This window comes from Tachypleus tridentatus, chromosome 1 (assembly GCF_004210375.1).
Source record: "Tachypleus tridentatus isolate NWPU-2018 chromosome 1, ASM421037v1, whole genome shotgun sequence".
NCBI lineage: Eukaryota > Metazoa > Arthropoda > Merostomata > Xiphosura > Limulidae > Tachypleus > Tachypleus tridentatus.
The window spans coordinates 110,076,933-110,093,368 of record NC_134825.1 but is presented as its reverse complement, the minus strand read 5'-3'; positions in this window follow the sequence as shown (position 1 = coordinate 110,093,368).

Genomic DNA, 16,436 nt, shown 5'->3' with positions numbered 1-16,436 from the left:
GAGTAAGTTGATACAGGAAACAAGCTCTGATGTTAAGTGTCTAGAGTAAGTTGATACAGGAAACAAGCTCTGATGTTAAGTGTCTAGAGTAAGTTGATACAGGAAACAAACTCTGATGTTAAGTGTCTAGAGTAAGTTGATACAGGAAACAAGCTCTGATGTTAAGTGTCTAGAGTAAGTTGATACAGGAAACAAGCTCTGATGTTAAGTGTCTAGAGTAAGTTGATACAGGAAACAAACTCTGATGTTAAGTGTCTAGAGTAAGTTGATACAGGAAACAAACTCTGATGTTAAGTGTCTAGAGTAAGTTGATACAGGAAACAAACTCTGATGTTAAGTGTCTAGAGTAAGTTGATACAGGAAACAAACTCTGATGTTAAGTGTCTAGAGTAAGTTGATACAGGAAACAAGCTCTGATGTTAAGTGTCTAGAGTAAGTTGATACAGGAAACAAGCTCTGATGTTAAGTGTCTAGAGTAAGTTGATACAGGAAACAAGCTCTGATGTTAAGTGTCTAGAGTAAGTTGATACAGGAAACAAGCTCTGATGTTAAGTGTCTAGAGTAAGTTGATACAGGAAACAAGCTCTGATGTTAAGTGTCTAGAGTAAGTTGATACAGGAAACAAGCTCTGATGTTAAGTGTCTAGAGTAAGTTGATACAGGAAACAAACTCTGATGTTAAGTGTCTAGAGTAAGTTGATACAGGAAACAAACTCTGATGTTAAGTGTCTAGAGTAAGTTGATACAGGAAACAAACTCTGATGTTAAGTGTCTAGAGTAAGTTGATACAGGAAACAAGCTCTGATGTTAAGTGTCTAGAGTAAGTTGATACAGGAAACAAGCTCTGATGTTAAGTGTCTAGAGTAAGTTGATACAGGAAACAAACTCTGATGTTAAGTGTCTAGAGTCAGTTGATACAGGAAACAAACTCTGATGTTACGTGTCTAGAGTAAGTTGATACAGGTCTAGAGTGTTGATACAGGAAACAAACTCTGAGTGTCTAGAGTAAGTTGATACAGGAAACAAACTCTGATGTTAAGTGTCTAGAGTAAGTTGATACAGGAAACAAACTCTGATGTTAAGTGTCTAGAGTAAGTTGATACAGGAAACAAGCTCTGATGTTAAGTGTCTAGAGTAAGTTGATACAGGAAACAAGCTCTGAGGTTAAGTGTCTAGAGTAAGTTGATACAGGAAACAAGCTCTGAGGTTAAGTGTCTAGAGTAAGTTGATACAGGAAACAAGCTCTGATGTTAAGTGTCTAGAGTAAGTTGATACAGGAAACAAGCTCTGATGTTAAGTGTCTAGAGTAAGTTGATACAGGAAACAAACTCTGATGTTAAGTGTCTAGAGTAAGTTGATACAGGAAACAAGCTCTGATGTTAAGTGTCTAGAGTAAGTTGATACAGGAAACAAGCTCTGATGTTAAGTGTCTAGAGTAAGTTGATACAGGAAACAAACTCTGATGTTAAGTGTCTAGAGTAAGTTGATACAGGAAACAAGCTCTGATGTTAAGTGTCTAGAGTAAGTTGATACAGGAAACAAGCTCTGATGTTAAGTGTCTAGAGTAAGTTGATACAGGAAACAAACTCTGATGTAAAGTGTCTAGAGTAAGTTGATACAGGAAACAAACTCTGATGTTATGTGTCTAGAGTAAGTTGATACAGGAAACAAACTCTGATGTTAAGTGTCTAGAGTAAGTTGATACAGGAAACAAACTCTGATGTTAAGTGTCTAGAGTAAGTTGATACAGGAAACAAGCTCTGATGTTAAGTGTCTAGAGTAAGTTGATACACAGAAACAAGCTCTGATGTTAAGTGTCTAGAGTAAGTTGATACAGGAAACAAGCTCTGATGTTAAGTGTCTAGAGTAAGTTGATACAGGAAACAAGCTCTGATGTTAAGTGTCTAGAGTAAGTTGATACAGGAAACAAGCTCTGATGTTAAGTGTCTAGAGTAAGTTGATACAGGAAACAAACTCTGATGTTAAGTGTCTAGAGTAAGTTGATACGGGAAACAAGCTCTGATGTTAAGTGTCTAGAGTAAGTTGATACAGGAAACAAACTCTGATGTTAAGTGTCTAGAGTAAGTTGATACAGGAAACAAACTCTGATGTTAAGTGTCTAGAGTAAGTTGATACAGGAAACAAGCTCTGATGTTAAGTGTCTAGAGTAAGTTGATACAGGAAACAAACTCTGATGTTAAGTGTCTAGAGTAAGTTGATACAGGAAACAAACTCTGATGTTAAGTGTCTAGAGTAAGTTGATACAGGAAACAAACTCTGATGTTAAGTGTCTAGAGTAAGTTGATACAGGAAACAAGCTCTGAGGTTAAGTGTCTAGAGTAAGTTGATACACGAAACAAGCTCTGATGTTAAGTGTCTAGAGTAAGTTGATACAGGAAACAAGCTCTGAAGTGTCTGTTAAGTGTCTAGAGTAAGTTGATACAGGAAACAAACTCTGATGTTAAGTGTCTAGAGTAAGTTGATACAGGAAACAAGCTCTGATGTTAAGTGTCTAGAGTAAGTTGATACAGGAAACAAACTCTGATGTTAAGTGTCTAGAGTAAGTTGATACAGGAAACAAACTCTGATGTTAAGTGTCTAGAGTAAGTTGATACAGGAAACAAACTCTGATGTTAAGTGTCTAGAGTAAGTTGATACAGGAAACAAACTCTGATGTTAAGTGTCTAGAGTAAGTTGATACAGGAAACAAACTCTGATGTTAAGTGTCTAGAGTAAGTTGATACAGGAAACAAACTCTGATGTTAAGTGTCTAGAGTAAGTTGATACAGGAAACAAACTCTGATGTTAAGTGTCTAGAGTAAGTTGATACAGGAAACAAGCTCTGATGTTAAGTGTCTAAGTTGATACAGGAAACAAGCTCTGAGAGTTAAGTGTCTAGAGTAAGTTGATACAGGAAACAAGCTCTGATGTTAAGTGTCTAGAGTAAGTTGATACAGGAAACAAACTCTGATGTTAAGTGTCTAGAGTAAGTTGATACAGGAAACAAGCTCTGATGTTAAGTGTCTAGAGTAAGTTGATACAGGAAACAAACTCTGATGTTAAGTGTCTAGAGTAAGTTGATACAGGAAACAAACTCTGATGTTAAGTGTCTAGAGTAAGTTGATACAGGAAACAAACTCTGATGTTAAGTGTCTAGAGTAAGTTGATACAGGAAACAAACTCTGATGTTAAGTGTCTAGAGTAAGTTGATACAGGAAACAAACTCTGATGTTAAGTGTCTAGAGTAAGTTGATACAGGAAACAAGCTCTGATGTTAAGTGTCTAGAGTAAGTTGATACAGGAAACAAGCTCTGATGTTAAGTGTCTAGAGTAAGTTGATACAGGAAACAAGCTCTGATGTTAAGTGTCTAGAGTAAGTTGATACAGGAAACAAGCTCTGATGTTAAGTGTCTAGAGTAAGTTGATACAGGAAACAAACTCTGATGTTAAGTGTCTAGAGTAAGTTGATACAGGAAACAAACTCTGATGTTAAGTGTCTAGAGTAAGTTGATACAGGAAACAAACTCTGATGTTAAGTGTCTAGAGTAAGTTGATACAGGAAACAAGCTCTGATGTTAAGTGTCTAGAGTAAGTTGATACAGGAAACAAGCTCTGATGTTAAGTGTCTAGAGTAAGTTGATACAGGAAACAAGCTCTGATGTTAAGTGTCTAGAGTAAGTTGATACAGGAAACAAGCTCTGATGTTAAGTGTCTAGAGTAAGTTGATACAGGAAACAAGCTCTGATGTTAAGTGTCTAGAGTAAGTTGATACAGGAAACAAGCTCTGATGTTAAGTGTCTAGAGTAAGTTGATACAGGAAACAAGCTCTGATGTTAAGTGTCTAGAGTAAGATACAGTCTGATGTTAAGTGTCTAGAGTAAGTTGATACAGGAAACAAACTCTGATGTTAAGTGTCTAGAGTAAGTTGATACAGGAAACAAACTCTGATGTTAAGTGTCTAGAGTAAGTTGATACAGGAAACAAGCTCTGATGTTAAGTGTCTAGAGTAAGTTGATACAGGAAACAAGCTCTGATGTTAAGTGTCTAGAGTAGAGTAAGTTGATACAGGAAACAAGCTCTGATGTTAAGTGTCTAGAGTAAGTTGATACAGGAAACAAGCTCTGATGTTAAGTGTCTAGAGTAAGTTGATACAGGAAACAAGCTCTGATGTTAAGTGTCTAGAGTAAGTTGATACAGGAAACAAACTCTGATGTTAAGTGTCTAGAGTAAGTTGATACAGGAAACAAACTCTGATGTTAAGTGTCTAGAGTAAGTTGATACAGGAAACAAACTCTGATGTTAAGTGTCTAGAGTAAGTTGATACAGGAAACAAACTCTGATGTTAAGTGTCTAGAGTAAGTTGATACAGGAAACAAGCTCTGAGGTTAAGTGTCTAGAGTAAGTTGATACAGGAAACAAGCTCTGATGTTAAGTGTCTAGAGTAAGTTGATACACGAAACAAGCTCTGATGTTAAGTGTCTAGAGTAAGTTGATACAGGAAACAAGCTCTGATGTTAAGTGTCTAGAGTAAGTTGATACAGGAAACAAGCTCTGATGTTAAGTGTCTAGAGTAAGTTGATACACGAAAAAAAATCTCTGAGGTTAAGTGTCTAGAGTAAGTTGATACACGAAACAAGATCTGAGTTAAGTGTCTAGAGTAAGTTGATACAGGAAACAAACTGTGATGTTAAGTGTCTAGAGTAAGTTGATACAGGAAACAAACTCTGATGTTAAGTGTCTAGAGTAAGTTGATACAGGAAACAAACTCTGATGTTAAGTGTCTAGAGTAAGTTGATACAGGAAACAAGCTCTGATGTTAAGTGTCTAGAGTAAGTTGATACAGGAAACAAGCTCTGATGTTAAGTGTCTAGAGTAAGTTGATACAGGAAACAACTCTGATGTTAAGTGTCTAGAGTAAGTTGATACAGGAAACAAACTCTGATGTTAAGTGTCTAGAGTAAGTTGATACAGGAAACAAACTCTGATGTTAAGTGTCTAGAGTAAGTTGATACAGGAAACAAACTCTGATGTTAAGTGTCTAGAGTAAGTTGATACAGGAAACAAGCTCTGATGTTAAGTGTCTAGAGTAAGTTGATACAGGAAACAAGCTCTGATGTTAAGTGTCTAGAGTAAGTTGATACAGGAAACAAGCTCTGATGTTAAGTGTCTAGAGTAAGTTGATACAGGAAACAAGCTCTGATGTTAAGTGTCTAGAGTAAGTTGATACAGGAAACAAGCTCTGATGTTAAGTGTCTAGAGTAAGTTGATACAGGAAACAAACTCTGATGTTAAGTGTCTAGAGTAAGTTGATACAGGAAACAAACTCTGATGTTAAGTGTCTAGAGTAAGTTGATACAGGAAACAAGCTCTGATGTTAAGTGTCTAGAGTAAGTTGATACAGGAAACAAGCTCTGATGTTAAGTGTCTAGAGTAAGTTGATACAGGAAACAAGCTCTGATGTTAAGTGTCTAGAGTAAGTTGATACAGGAAACAAGCTCTGATGTTAAGTGTCTAGAGTAAGTTGATACAGGAAACAAACTCTGATGTTAAGTGTCTAGAGTAAGTTGATACAGGAAACAAACTCTGATGTTAAGTGTCTAGAGTAAGTTGATACAGGAAACAAACTCTGATGTTAAGTGTCTAGAGTAAGTTGATACAGGAAACAAGCTCTGAGGTTAAGTGTCTAGAGTAAGTTGATACAGGAAACAAGCTCTGATGTTAAGTGTCTAGAGTAAGTTGATACAGGAAACAAACTCTGATGTTAAGTGTCTAGAGTAAGTTGATACAGGAAACAAACTCTGATGTTAAGTGTCTAGAGTAAGTTGATACAGGAAACAAACTCTGATGTTAAGTGTCTAGAGTAAGTTGATACAGGAAACAAACTCTGATGTTAAGTGTCTAGAGTAAGTTGATACAGGAAACAAGCTCTGATGTTAAGTGTCTAGAGTAAGTTGATACAGGAAACAAACTCTGATGTTAAGTGTCTAGAGTAAGTTGATACAGGAAACAAGCTCTGATGTTAAGTGTCTAGAGTAAGTTGATACAGGAAACAAGCTCTGAGGTTAAGTGTCTAGAGTAAGTTGATACAGGAAACAAACTCTGATGTTAAGTGTCTAGAGTAAGTTGATACAGGAAACAAACTCTGATGTTATGTGTCTAGAGTAAGTTGATACAGGAAACAAACTCTGATGTTAAGTGTCTAGAGTAAGTTGATACAGGAAACAAACTCTGATGTTAAGTGTCTAGAGTAAGTTGATACAGGAAACAAACTCTGATGTTAAGTGTCTAGAGTAAGTTGATACAGGAAACAAACTCTGATGTTAAGTGTCTAGAGTAAGTTGATACAGGAAACAAGCTCTGATGTTAAGTGTCTAGAGTAAGTTGATACAGGAAACAAGCTCTGATGTTAAGTGTCTAGAGTAAGTTGATACAGGAAACAAGCTCTGATGTTAAGTGTCTAGAGTAAGTTGATACAGGAAACAAGCTCTGATGTTAAGTGTCTAGAGTAAGTTGATACAGGAAACAAGCTCTGATGTTAAGTGTCTAGAGTAAGTTGATACAGGAAACAAGCTCTGATGTTAAGTGTCTAGAGTAAGTTGATACAGGAAACAAGCTCTGATGTTAAGTGTCTAGAGTAAGTTGATACAGGAAACAAACTCTGATGTTAAGTGTCTAGAGTAAGTTGATACAGGAAACAAACTCTGATGTTAAGTGTCTAGAGTAAGTTGATACAGGAAACAAACTCTGATGTTAAGTGTCTAGAGTAAGTTGATACAGGAAACAAACTCTGATGTTAAGTGTCTAGAGTAAGTTGATACAGGAAACAAGCTCTGATGTTAAGTGTCTAGAGTAAGTTGATACAGGAAACAAGCTCTGATGTTAAGTGTCTAGAGTAAGTTGATACAGGAAACAAGCTCTGATGTTAAGTGTCTAGAGTAAGTTGATACAGGAAACAAGCTCTATGAGTGTCTAGAGTAAGTTGATACAGGAAACAAACTCTGATGTTAAGTGTCTAGAGTAAGTTGATACAGGAAACAAACTCTGATGTTAAGTGTCTAGAGTAAGTTGATACAGGAAACAAACTCTGATGTTAAGTGTCTAGAGTAAGTTGATACAGGAAACAAGCTCTGATGTTAAGTGTCTAGAGTAAGTTGATACAGGAAACAAGCTCTGATGTTAAGTGTCTAGAGTAAGTTGATACAGGAAACAAGCTCTGTTAAGTGTCTAGAGTAAGTTGATACAGGAAACAAGCTCTGATGTTAAGTGTCTAGAGTAAGTTGATACAGGAAACAAACTCTGATGTTAAGTGTCTAGAGTAAGTTGATACAGGAAACAAACTCTGATGTTAAGTGTCTAGAGTAAGTTGATACAGGAAACAAACTCTGATGTTAAGTGTCTAGAGTAAGTTGATACAGGAAACAAGCTCTGATGTTAAGTGTCTAGAGTAAGTTGATACAGGAAACAAGCTCTGATGTTAAGTGTCTAGAGTAAGTTGATACAGGAAACAAGCTCTGATGTTAAGTGTCTAGAGTAAGTTGATACAGGAAACAAGCTCTGATGTTAAGTGTCTAGAGTAAGTTGATACAGGAAACAAGCTCTGATGTTAAGTGTCTAGAGTAAGTTGATACAGGAAACAAGCTCTGATGTTAAGTGTCTAGAGTAAGTTGATACAGGAAACAAGCTCTGATGTTAAGTGTCTAGAGTAAGTTGATACAGGAAACAAGCTCTGATGTTAAGTGTCTAGAGTAAGTTGATACAGGAAACAAGCTCTGATGTTAAGTGTCTAGAGTAAGTTGATACAGGAAACAAACTCTGATGTTAAGTGTCTAGAGTAAGTTGATACAGGAAACAAACTCTGATGTTAAGTGTCTAGAGTAAGTTGATACAGGAAACAAGCTCTGATGTTAAGTGTCTAGAGTAAGTTGATACAGGAAACAAACTCTGATGTTAAGTGTCTAGAGTAAGTTGATACGGGAAACAAGCTCTGATGTTAAGTGTCTAGAGTAAGTTGATACAGGAAACAAACTCTGATGTTAAGTGTCTAGAGTAAGTTGATACAGGAAACAAACTCTGATGTTAAGTGTCTAGAGTAAGTTGATACAGGAAACAAACTCTGATGTTAAGTGTCTAGAGTAAGTTGATACAGGAAACAAACTCTGATGTTAAGTGTCTAGAGTAAGTTGATACAGGAAACAAACTCTGATGTTAAGTGTCTAGAGTAAGTTGATACAGGAAACAAGCTCTGATGTTAAGTGTCTAGAGTAAGTTGATACAGGAAACAAGCTCTGATGTTAAGTGTCTAGAGTAAGTTGATACAGGAAACAAGCTCTGATGTTAAGTGTCTAGAGTAAGTTGATACAGGAAACAAGCTCTGATGTTAAGTGTCTAGAGTAAGTTGATACAGGAAACAAAGCTGTCTAGAGTAAGTTGATACAGGAAACAAGCTCTGATGTTAAGTGTCTAGAGTAAGTTGATACAGGAAACAAACTCTGATGTTAAGTGTCTAGAGTAAGTTGATACAGGAAACAAACTCTGATGTTAAGTGTCTAGAGTAAGTTGATACAGGAAACAAGCTCTGATGTTAAGTGTCTAGAGTAAGTTGATACAGGAAACAAGCTCTGATGTTAAGTGTCTAGAGTAAGTTGATACAGGAAACAAGCTCTGATGTTAAGTGTCTAGAGTAAGTTGATACAGGAAACAAGCTCTGATGTTAAGTGTCTAGAGTAAGTTGATACAGGAAACAAGCTCTGATGTTAAGTGTCTAGAGTAAGTTGATACAGGAAACAAGCTCTGATGTTAAGTGTCTAGAGTAAGTTGATACAGGAAACAAGCTCTGATGTTAAGTGTCTAGAGTAAGTTGATACACGAAACAAGCTCTGAGGTTAAGTGTCTAGAGTAAGTTGATACAGGAAACAAGCTCTGAGGTTAAGTGTCTAGAGTAAGTTGATACAAGAAACAAACTCTGATGTTAAGTGTCTAGAGTAAGTTGATACAGGAAACAAGCTCTGATGTTAAGTGTCTAGAGTAAGTTGATACAGGAAACAAGCTCTGATGTTAAGTGTCTAGAGTAAGTTGATACAGGAAACAAACTCTGATGTTAAGTGTCTAGAGTAAGTTGATACAGGAAACAAGCTCTGATGTTAAGTGTCTAGAGTAAGTTGATACAGGAAACAAACTCTGATGTTAAGTGTCTAGAGTCAGTTGATACAGGAAACAAACTCTGATGTTATGTGTCTAGAGTAAGTTGATACAGGAAACAAACTCTGATGTTAAGTGTCTAGAGTAAGTTGATACAGGAAACAAACTCTGATGTTAAGTGTCTAGAGTAAGATACAGGAAACAAACTCTGATGTTACGTGTCTAGAGTAAGTTGATACACGAAACAAGCTCTGAGGTTAAGTGTCTAGAGTAAGTTGATACAGGAAACAAGCTCTGATGTTAAGTGTCTAGAGTAAGTTGATACACGAAACAAGCTCTGAGGTTAAGTGTCTAGAGTAAGTTGATACAGGAAACAAGCTCTGAGGTTAAGTGTCTAGAGTAAGTTGATACAGGAAACAAACTCTGATGTTAAGTGTCTAGAGTAAGTTGATACAGGAAACAAACTCTGATGTTAAGTGTCTAGAGTAAGTTGATACAGGAAAAAAAGCTCTGATGTTAAGTGTCTAGAGTAAGTTGATACAGGAAACAAGCTCTGAGGTTAAGTGTCTAGAGTAAGTTGATACAGGAAACAAACTCTGATGTTAAGTGTCTAGAGTAAGTTGATACAGAAACAAACTCTGATGTTAAGTGTCTAGAGTAAGTTGATACAGGAAACAAGCTCTGATGTTAAGTGTCTAGAGTAAGTTGATACAGGAAACAAGCTCTGATGTTAAGTGTCTAGAGTAAGTTGATACAGGAAACAAACTCTGATGTTAAGTGTCTAGAGTAAGTTGATACAGGAAACAAACTCTGATGTTAAGTGTCTGAGTTAAGTGTCTAGAGTTGATACAGGAAACAAACTCTGATGTTAAGTGTCTGGAGTAAGTTGATACGGGAACGATCTCTAATGTTAAGTGTCTACAGTAAGTTCATACAGGAAACAAACTCTGATGTTAAGTGTCTAGAGTAAGTTGATACAGGAAACAAACTCTGATGTTAAGTGTCCAGAGTAAATTGATACAGGAAACAAACTCTGATGTTAAGTGTCTAGAGTAAGTTGATACAGGAAACAAGCTCTGATGTTAAGTGTCTAGAGTAAGTTGATACAGGAAACAAGCTCTGTTAAGTGTCTAGAGTAAGTTGATACAGAAAAAAGCTCTGATGTTAAGTGTATAGAGTAAGTTCATACAGGAAACAAGCTCTGAGGTTAAGTGTCTAGAGTAAGTTGATACAGGAAACAAGCTCTGATGTTAAGTGTCTAGAGTAAGTTGATACAGGAAACAAGCTCTGATGTTAAGTGTCTAGAGTAAGTTGATACAGGAAACAAGCTCTGATGTTAAGTGTCTAGAGTAAGTTGATACAGGAAACAAGTGTCTCTGATGAAACAAACTCTTGTTAAGTGTCTAGAGTAAGTTGATACAGGAAACAAACTCTGATGTTAAGTGTCTAGAGTAAGTTGATACAGGAAACAAGCTCTGATGTTAAGTGTCTAGAGTAAGTTGATACAGGAAACAAGCTCTGATGTTAAGTGTCTAGAGTAAGTTGATACAGGAAACAAGCTCTGATGTTAAGTGTCTAGAGTAAGTTGATACAGGAAACAAGCTCTGATGTTAAGTGTCTAGAGTAAGTTGATACAGGAAACAAGCTCTGAGTGTCTTAAGATGTCTAGAGTAAGTTGATACAGGAAACAAGCTCTGAGGTTAAGTGTCTAGAGTAAGTTCATACAGGAAAAAAGCTCTGATGTTAAGTGTCTAGAGTAAGTTGATACACGAAACAAGCTCTGATGTTAAGTGTCTAGAGTAAGTTGATACAGGAAAGAAGCTCTGATGTTAAGTGTCTAGAGTAAGTTGATACAGGAAACAAACTCTGATGTTAAGTGTCTAGAGTAAGTTGATACAGGAAACAAGCTCTGATGTTAAGTGTCTAGAGTAAGTTGATACAGGAAACAAACTCTGATGTTAAGTGTCTAGAGTAAGTTGATACAGGAAACAAACTCTGATGTTAAGTGTCTAGAGTAAGTTGATACAGGAAACAAACTCTGATGTTAAGTGTCTAGAGTAAGTTGATACAGGAAACAAACTCTGATGTTAAGTGTCTAGAGTAAGTTGATACAGGACTCTGAAGTGTCAAGGAAACAAGCTCTGATGTTAAGTGTCTAGAGTAAGTTGATACAGGAAACAAGCTCTGATGTTAAGTGTCTAGAGTAAGTTGATACAGGAAACAAGCTCTGATGTTAAGTGTCTAGAGTAAGTTGATACAGGAAACAAGCTCTGATGTTAAGTGTCTAGAGTAAGTTGATACAGGAAACAAGCTCTGAGGTTAAGTGTCTAGAGTAAGTTGATACAGGAAACAAGCTCTGAGGTTAAGTGTCTAGAGTAAGTTGATACAGGAAACAAACTCTGATGTTAAGTGTCTAGAGTAAGTTGATAGGAAGGAAACTGAAAGTGTCTAGAGTAAGTTGATACAGTGTCTGATGTTAAGTGTCTAGAAGTTGATACAGGAAACAAACTCTGATGTTAAGTGTCTAGAGTAAGTTGATACAGGAAACAAACTCTGATGTTAAGTGTCTAGAGTAAGTTGATACAGGAAACAAACTCTGATGTTAAGTGTCTAGAGTAAGTTGATACAGGAAACAAACTCTGATGTTAAGTGTCTAGAGTAAGTTGATACAGGAAACAAGCTCTGATGTTAAGTGTCTAGAGTAAGTTGATACAGGAAACAAGCTCTGATGTTAAGTGTCTAGAGTAAGTTGATACAGGAAACAAACTCTGAGTAAGTGTCTAGAGTAAGTTGATACAGGAAACAAACTCTGATGTTAAGTGTCTAGAGTAAGTTGATACAGGAAACAAGCTCTGATGTTAAGTGTCTAGAGTAAGTTGATACAGGAAACAAACTCTGATGTAAAGTGTCTAGAGTAAGTTGATACAGGAAACAAACTCTGATGTTAAGTGTCTAGAGTAAGTTGATACAGGAAACAAACTCTGATGTTAAGTGTCTAGAGTAAGTTGATACAGGAAACAAACTCTGATGTTAAGTGTCTAGAGTAAGTTGATACAGGAAACAAGCTCTGATGTTAAGTGTCTAGAGTAAGTTGATACAGGAAACAAGCTCTGAGGTTAAGTGTCTAGAGTAAGTTGATACAGGAAACAAGCTCTGATGTTAAGTGTCTAGAGTAAGTTGATACAGGAAACAAGCTCTGATGTTAAGTGTCTAGAGTAAGTTGATACAGGAAACAAGCTCTGATGTTAAGTGTCTAGAGTAAGTTGATACAGGAAACAAACTCTGATGTTAAGTGTCTAGAGTAAGTTGATACAGGAAACAAACTCTGATGTTAAGTGTCTAGAGTAAGTTGATACAGGAAACAAACTCTGATGTTAAGTGTCTAGAGTAAGTTGATACAGGAAACAAGCTCTGATGTTAAGTGTCTAGAGTAAGTTGATACAGGAAACAAGCTCTGATGTTAAGTGTCTAGAGTAAGTTGATACAGGAAACAAGCTCTGATGTTAAGTGTCTAGAGTAAGTTGATACAGGAAACAAGCTCTGATGTTAAGTGTCTAGAGTAAGTTGATACAGGAAACAAGCTCTGATGTTAAGTGTCTAGAGTAAGTTGATACAGGAAACAAGCTCTGATGTTAAGTGTCTAGAGTAAGTTGATACAGGAAACAAGCTCTGAGTGTTAAGTGTGAGGTTAAGTGTAAGTTGATACAGGAAACAAGCTCTGAGGTTAAGTGTCTAGAGTAAGTTGATACAGGAAACAAACTCTGATGTTAAGTGTCTAGAGTAAGTTGATACAGGAAACAAGCTCTGATGTTAAGTGTCTAGAGTAAGTTGATACAGGAAACAAGCTCTGATGTTAAGTGTCTAGAGTAAGTTGATACAGGAAACAAGCTCTGATGTTAAGTGTCTAGAGTAAGTTGATACAGGAAACAAGCTCTGATGTTAAGTGTCTAGAGTAAGTTGATACAGGAAACAAGCTCTGATGTTAAGTGTCTAGAGTAAGTTGATACAGGAAACAAACTCTGATGTTAAGTGTCTAGAGTAAGTTGATACAGGAAACAAACTCTGATGTTAAGTGTCTAGAGTAAGTTGATACAGGAAACAAACTCTGATGTTAAGTGTCTAGAGTAAGTTGATACAGGAAACAAACTCTGATGTTAAGTGTCTAGAGTAAGTTGATACAGGAAACAAGCTCTGATGTTAAGTGTCTAGAGTAAGTTGATACAGGAAACAAGCTCTGATGTTAAGTGTCTAGAGTAAGTTGATACAGGAAACAAGCTCTGAGGTTAAGTGTCTAGAGTAAGTTGATACAGGAAACAAGCTCTGAGGTTAAGTGTCTAGAGTAAGTTGATACAGGAAACAAGCTCTGAGGTTAAGTGTCTAGAGTAAGTTGATACAGGAAACAAGCTCTGAGGTTAAGTGTCTAGAGTAAGTTGATACAGGAAACAAACTCTGATGTTAAGTGTCTAGAGTAAGTTGATACAGGAAACAAACTCTGATGTTAAGTGTCTAGAGTAAGTTGATACAGGAAACAAGCTCTGATGTTAAGTGTCTAGAGTAAGTTGATACAGGAAACAAGCTCTGATGTTAAGTGTCTAGAGTAAGTTGATACAGGAAACAAGCTCTGATGTTAAGTGTCTAGAGTAAGTTGATACAGGAAACAAGCTCTGATGTTAAGTGTCTAGAGTAAGTTGATACAGGAAACAAACTCTGATGTTAAGTGTCTAGAGTAAGTTGATACAGGAAACAAACTCTGATGTTAAGTGTCTAGAGTAAGTTGATACAGGAAACAAACTCTGATGTTAAGTGTCTAGAGTAAGTTGATACAGGAAACAAGCTCTGATGTTAAGTGTCTAGAGTAAGTTGATACAGGAAACAAGCTCTGAGGTTAAGTGTCTAGAGTAAGTTGATACAGGAAACAAGCTCTGAGGTTAAGTGTCTAGAGTAAGTTGATACAGGAAACAAACTCTGATGTTAAGTGTCTAGAGTAAGTTCATACAGGAAACAAGCTCTCTGATGTTAAGTGTCTAGAGTAAGTTGATACAGGAAACAAGCTCTGATGTTAAGTGTCTAGAGTAAGTTGATACAGGAAACAAGCTCTGATGTTAAGTGTCTAGAGTAAGTTGATACAGGAAACAAGCTCTGATGTTAAGTGTCTAGAGTAAGTTGATACAGGAAACAAGCTCTGATGTTAAGTGTCTAGAGTAAGTTGATACAGGAAACAAGCTCTGATGTTAAGTGTCTAGAGTAAGTTGATACAGGAAACAAGCTCTGATGTTAAGTGTCTAGAGTAAGTTGATACAGGAAACAAGCTCTGATGTTAAGTGTCTAGAGTAAGTTGATACAGGAAACAAGCTCTGATGTTAAGTGTCTAGAGTAAGTTGATACAGGAAACAAGCTCTGATGTTAAGTGTCTAGAGTAAGTTGATACAGGAAACAAGCTCTGATGTTAAGTGTCTAGAGTAAGTTGATACAGGAAACAAACTCTGATGTTAAGTGTCTAGAGTAAGTTGATACAGGAAACAAGCTCTGATGTTAAGTGTCTAGAGTAAGTTGATACAGGAAACAAACTCTGATGTTAAGTGTCTAGAGTAAGTTGATACAGGAAACAAGCTCTGATGTTAAGTGTCTAGAGTAAGTTGATACAGGAAACAAGCTCTGATGTTAAGTGTCTAGAGTAAGTTGATACAGGAAACAAGCTCTGTTAAGTGTCTAGAGTAAGTTGATACAGGAAACAAACTCTGTTAAGTGTCTAGAGTAAGTTGATGCTCTGATGTTAAGTGTCTAGAGTAAGTTTATAAAGGAAACAAACTCTGATGTTAAGTGTCTAGAGTAAGTTGATACAGGAAACAAACTCTGATGTTAAGTGTCTAGAGTAAGTTGATACAGGAAACAAGCTCTGATGTTAAGTGTCTAGAGTAAGTTGATACAGGAAACAAACTCTGATGTTAAGTGTCTAGAGTAAGTTGATACGGGAAACAAGCTCTGATGTTAAGTGTCTAGAGTAAGTTGATACAGGAAACAAGCTCTGATGTTAAGTGTCTAGAGTAAGTTGATACAGGAAACAAGCTCTGATGTTAAGTGTCTAGAGTAAGTTGATACAGGAAACAAACTCTGATGTTAAGTGTCTAGAGTAAGTTGATACAGGAAACAAACTCTGATGTTAAGTGTCTAGAGTAAGTTGATACAGGAAACAAGCTCTGATGTTAAGTGTCTAGAGTAAGTTGATACAGGAAACAAACTCTGATGTTAAGTGTCTAGAGTAAGTTGATACAGGAAACAAGCTCTGATGTTAAGTGTCTAGAGTAAGTTGATACAGGAAACAAACTCTGATGTTAAGTGTCTAGAGTAAGTTGATACAGGAAACAAACTCTGATGTTAAGTGTCTAGAGTAAGTTGATACAGGAAACAAACTCTGATGTTAAGTGTCTAGAGTAAGTTGATACAGGAAACAAGCTCTGATGTTAAGTGTCTAGAGTAAGTTGATACAGGAAACAAGCTCTGAGTTAAGTGTCTAGAGTAAGTTGATACAGGAAACAAGCTCTGATGTTAAGTGTCTAGAGTAAGTTGATACAGGAAACAAACTCTGATGTTAAGTGTCTAGAGTAAGTTGATACAGGAAACAAACTCTGATGTTAAGTGTCTAGAGTAAGTTGATACAGGAAACAAGCTCTGATGTTAAGTGTCTAGAGTAAGTTGATACAGGAAACAAACTCTGATGTTAAGTGTCTAGAGTAAGTTGATACAGGAAACAAGCTCTGATGTTAAGTGTCTAGAGTAAGTTGATACAGGAAACAAGCTCTGATGTTAAGTGTCTAGAGTAAGTTGATACAGGAAACAAGCTCTGAGGTTAAGTGTCTGAGTGTTGATACAGGAAACAAACTCTGAGTGTCTAGAGTAAGTTGATACAGGAAACAAGCTCTGATGTTAAGTGTCTAGAGTAAGTTGATACAGGAAACAAGCTCTGATGTTAAGTGTCTAGAGTAAGTTGATACAGGAAACAAACTCTGATGTTAAGTGTCTAGAGTAAGTTGATACAGGAAACAAACTCTGATGTTAAGTGTCTAGAGTAAGTTGATACAGGAAACAAGCTCTGATGTTAAGTGTCTAGAGTAAGTTGATACAGGAAACAAACTCTGATGTTAAGTGTCTAGAGTAAGTTGATACAGGAAACAAACTCTGATGTTAAGTGTCTAGAGTAAGTTGATACAGGAAACAAGCTCTGATGTTAAGTGTCTAGAGTAAGTTGATACAGGAAACAAGCTCTGATGTTAAGTGTCTAGAGTAAGTTGATACAGGAAA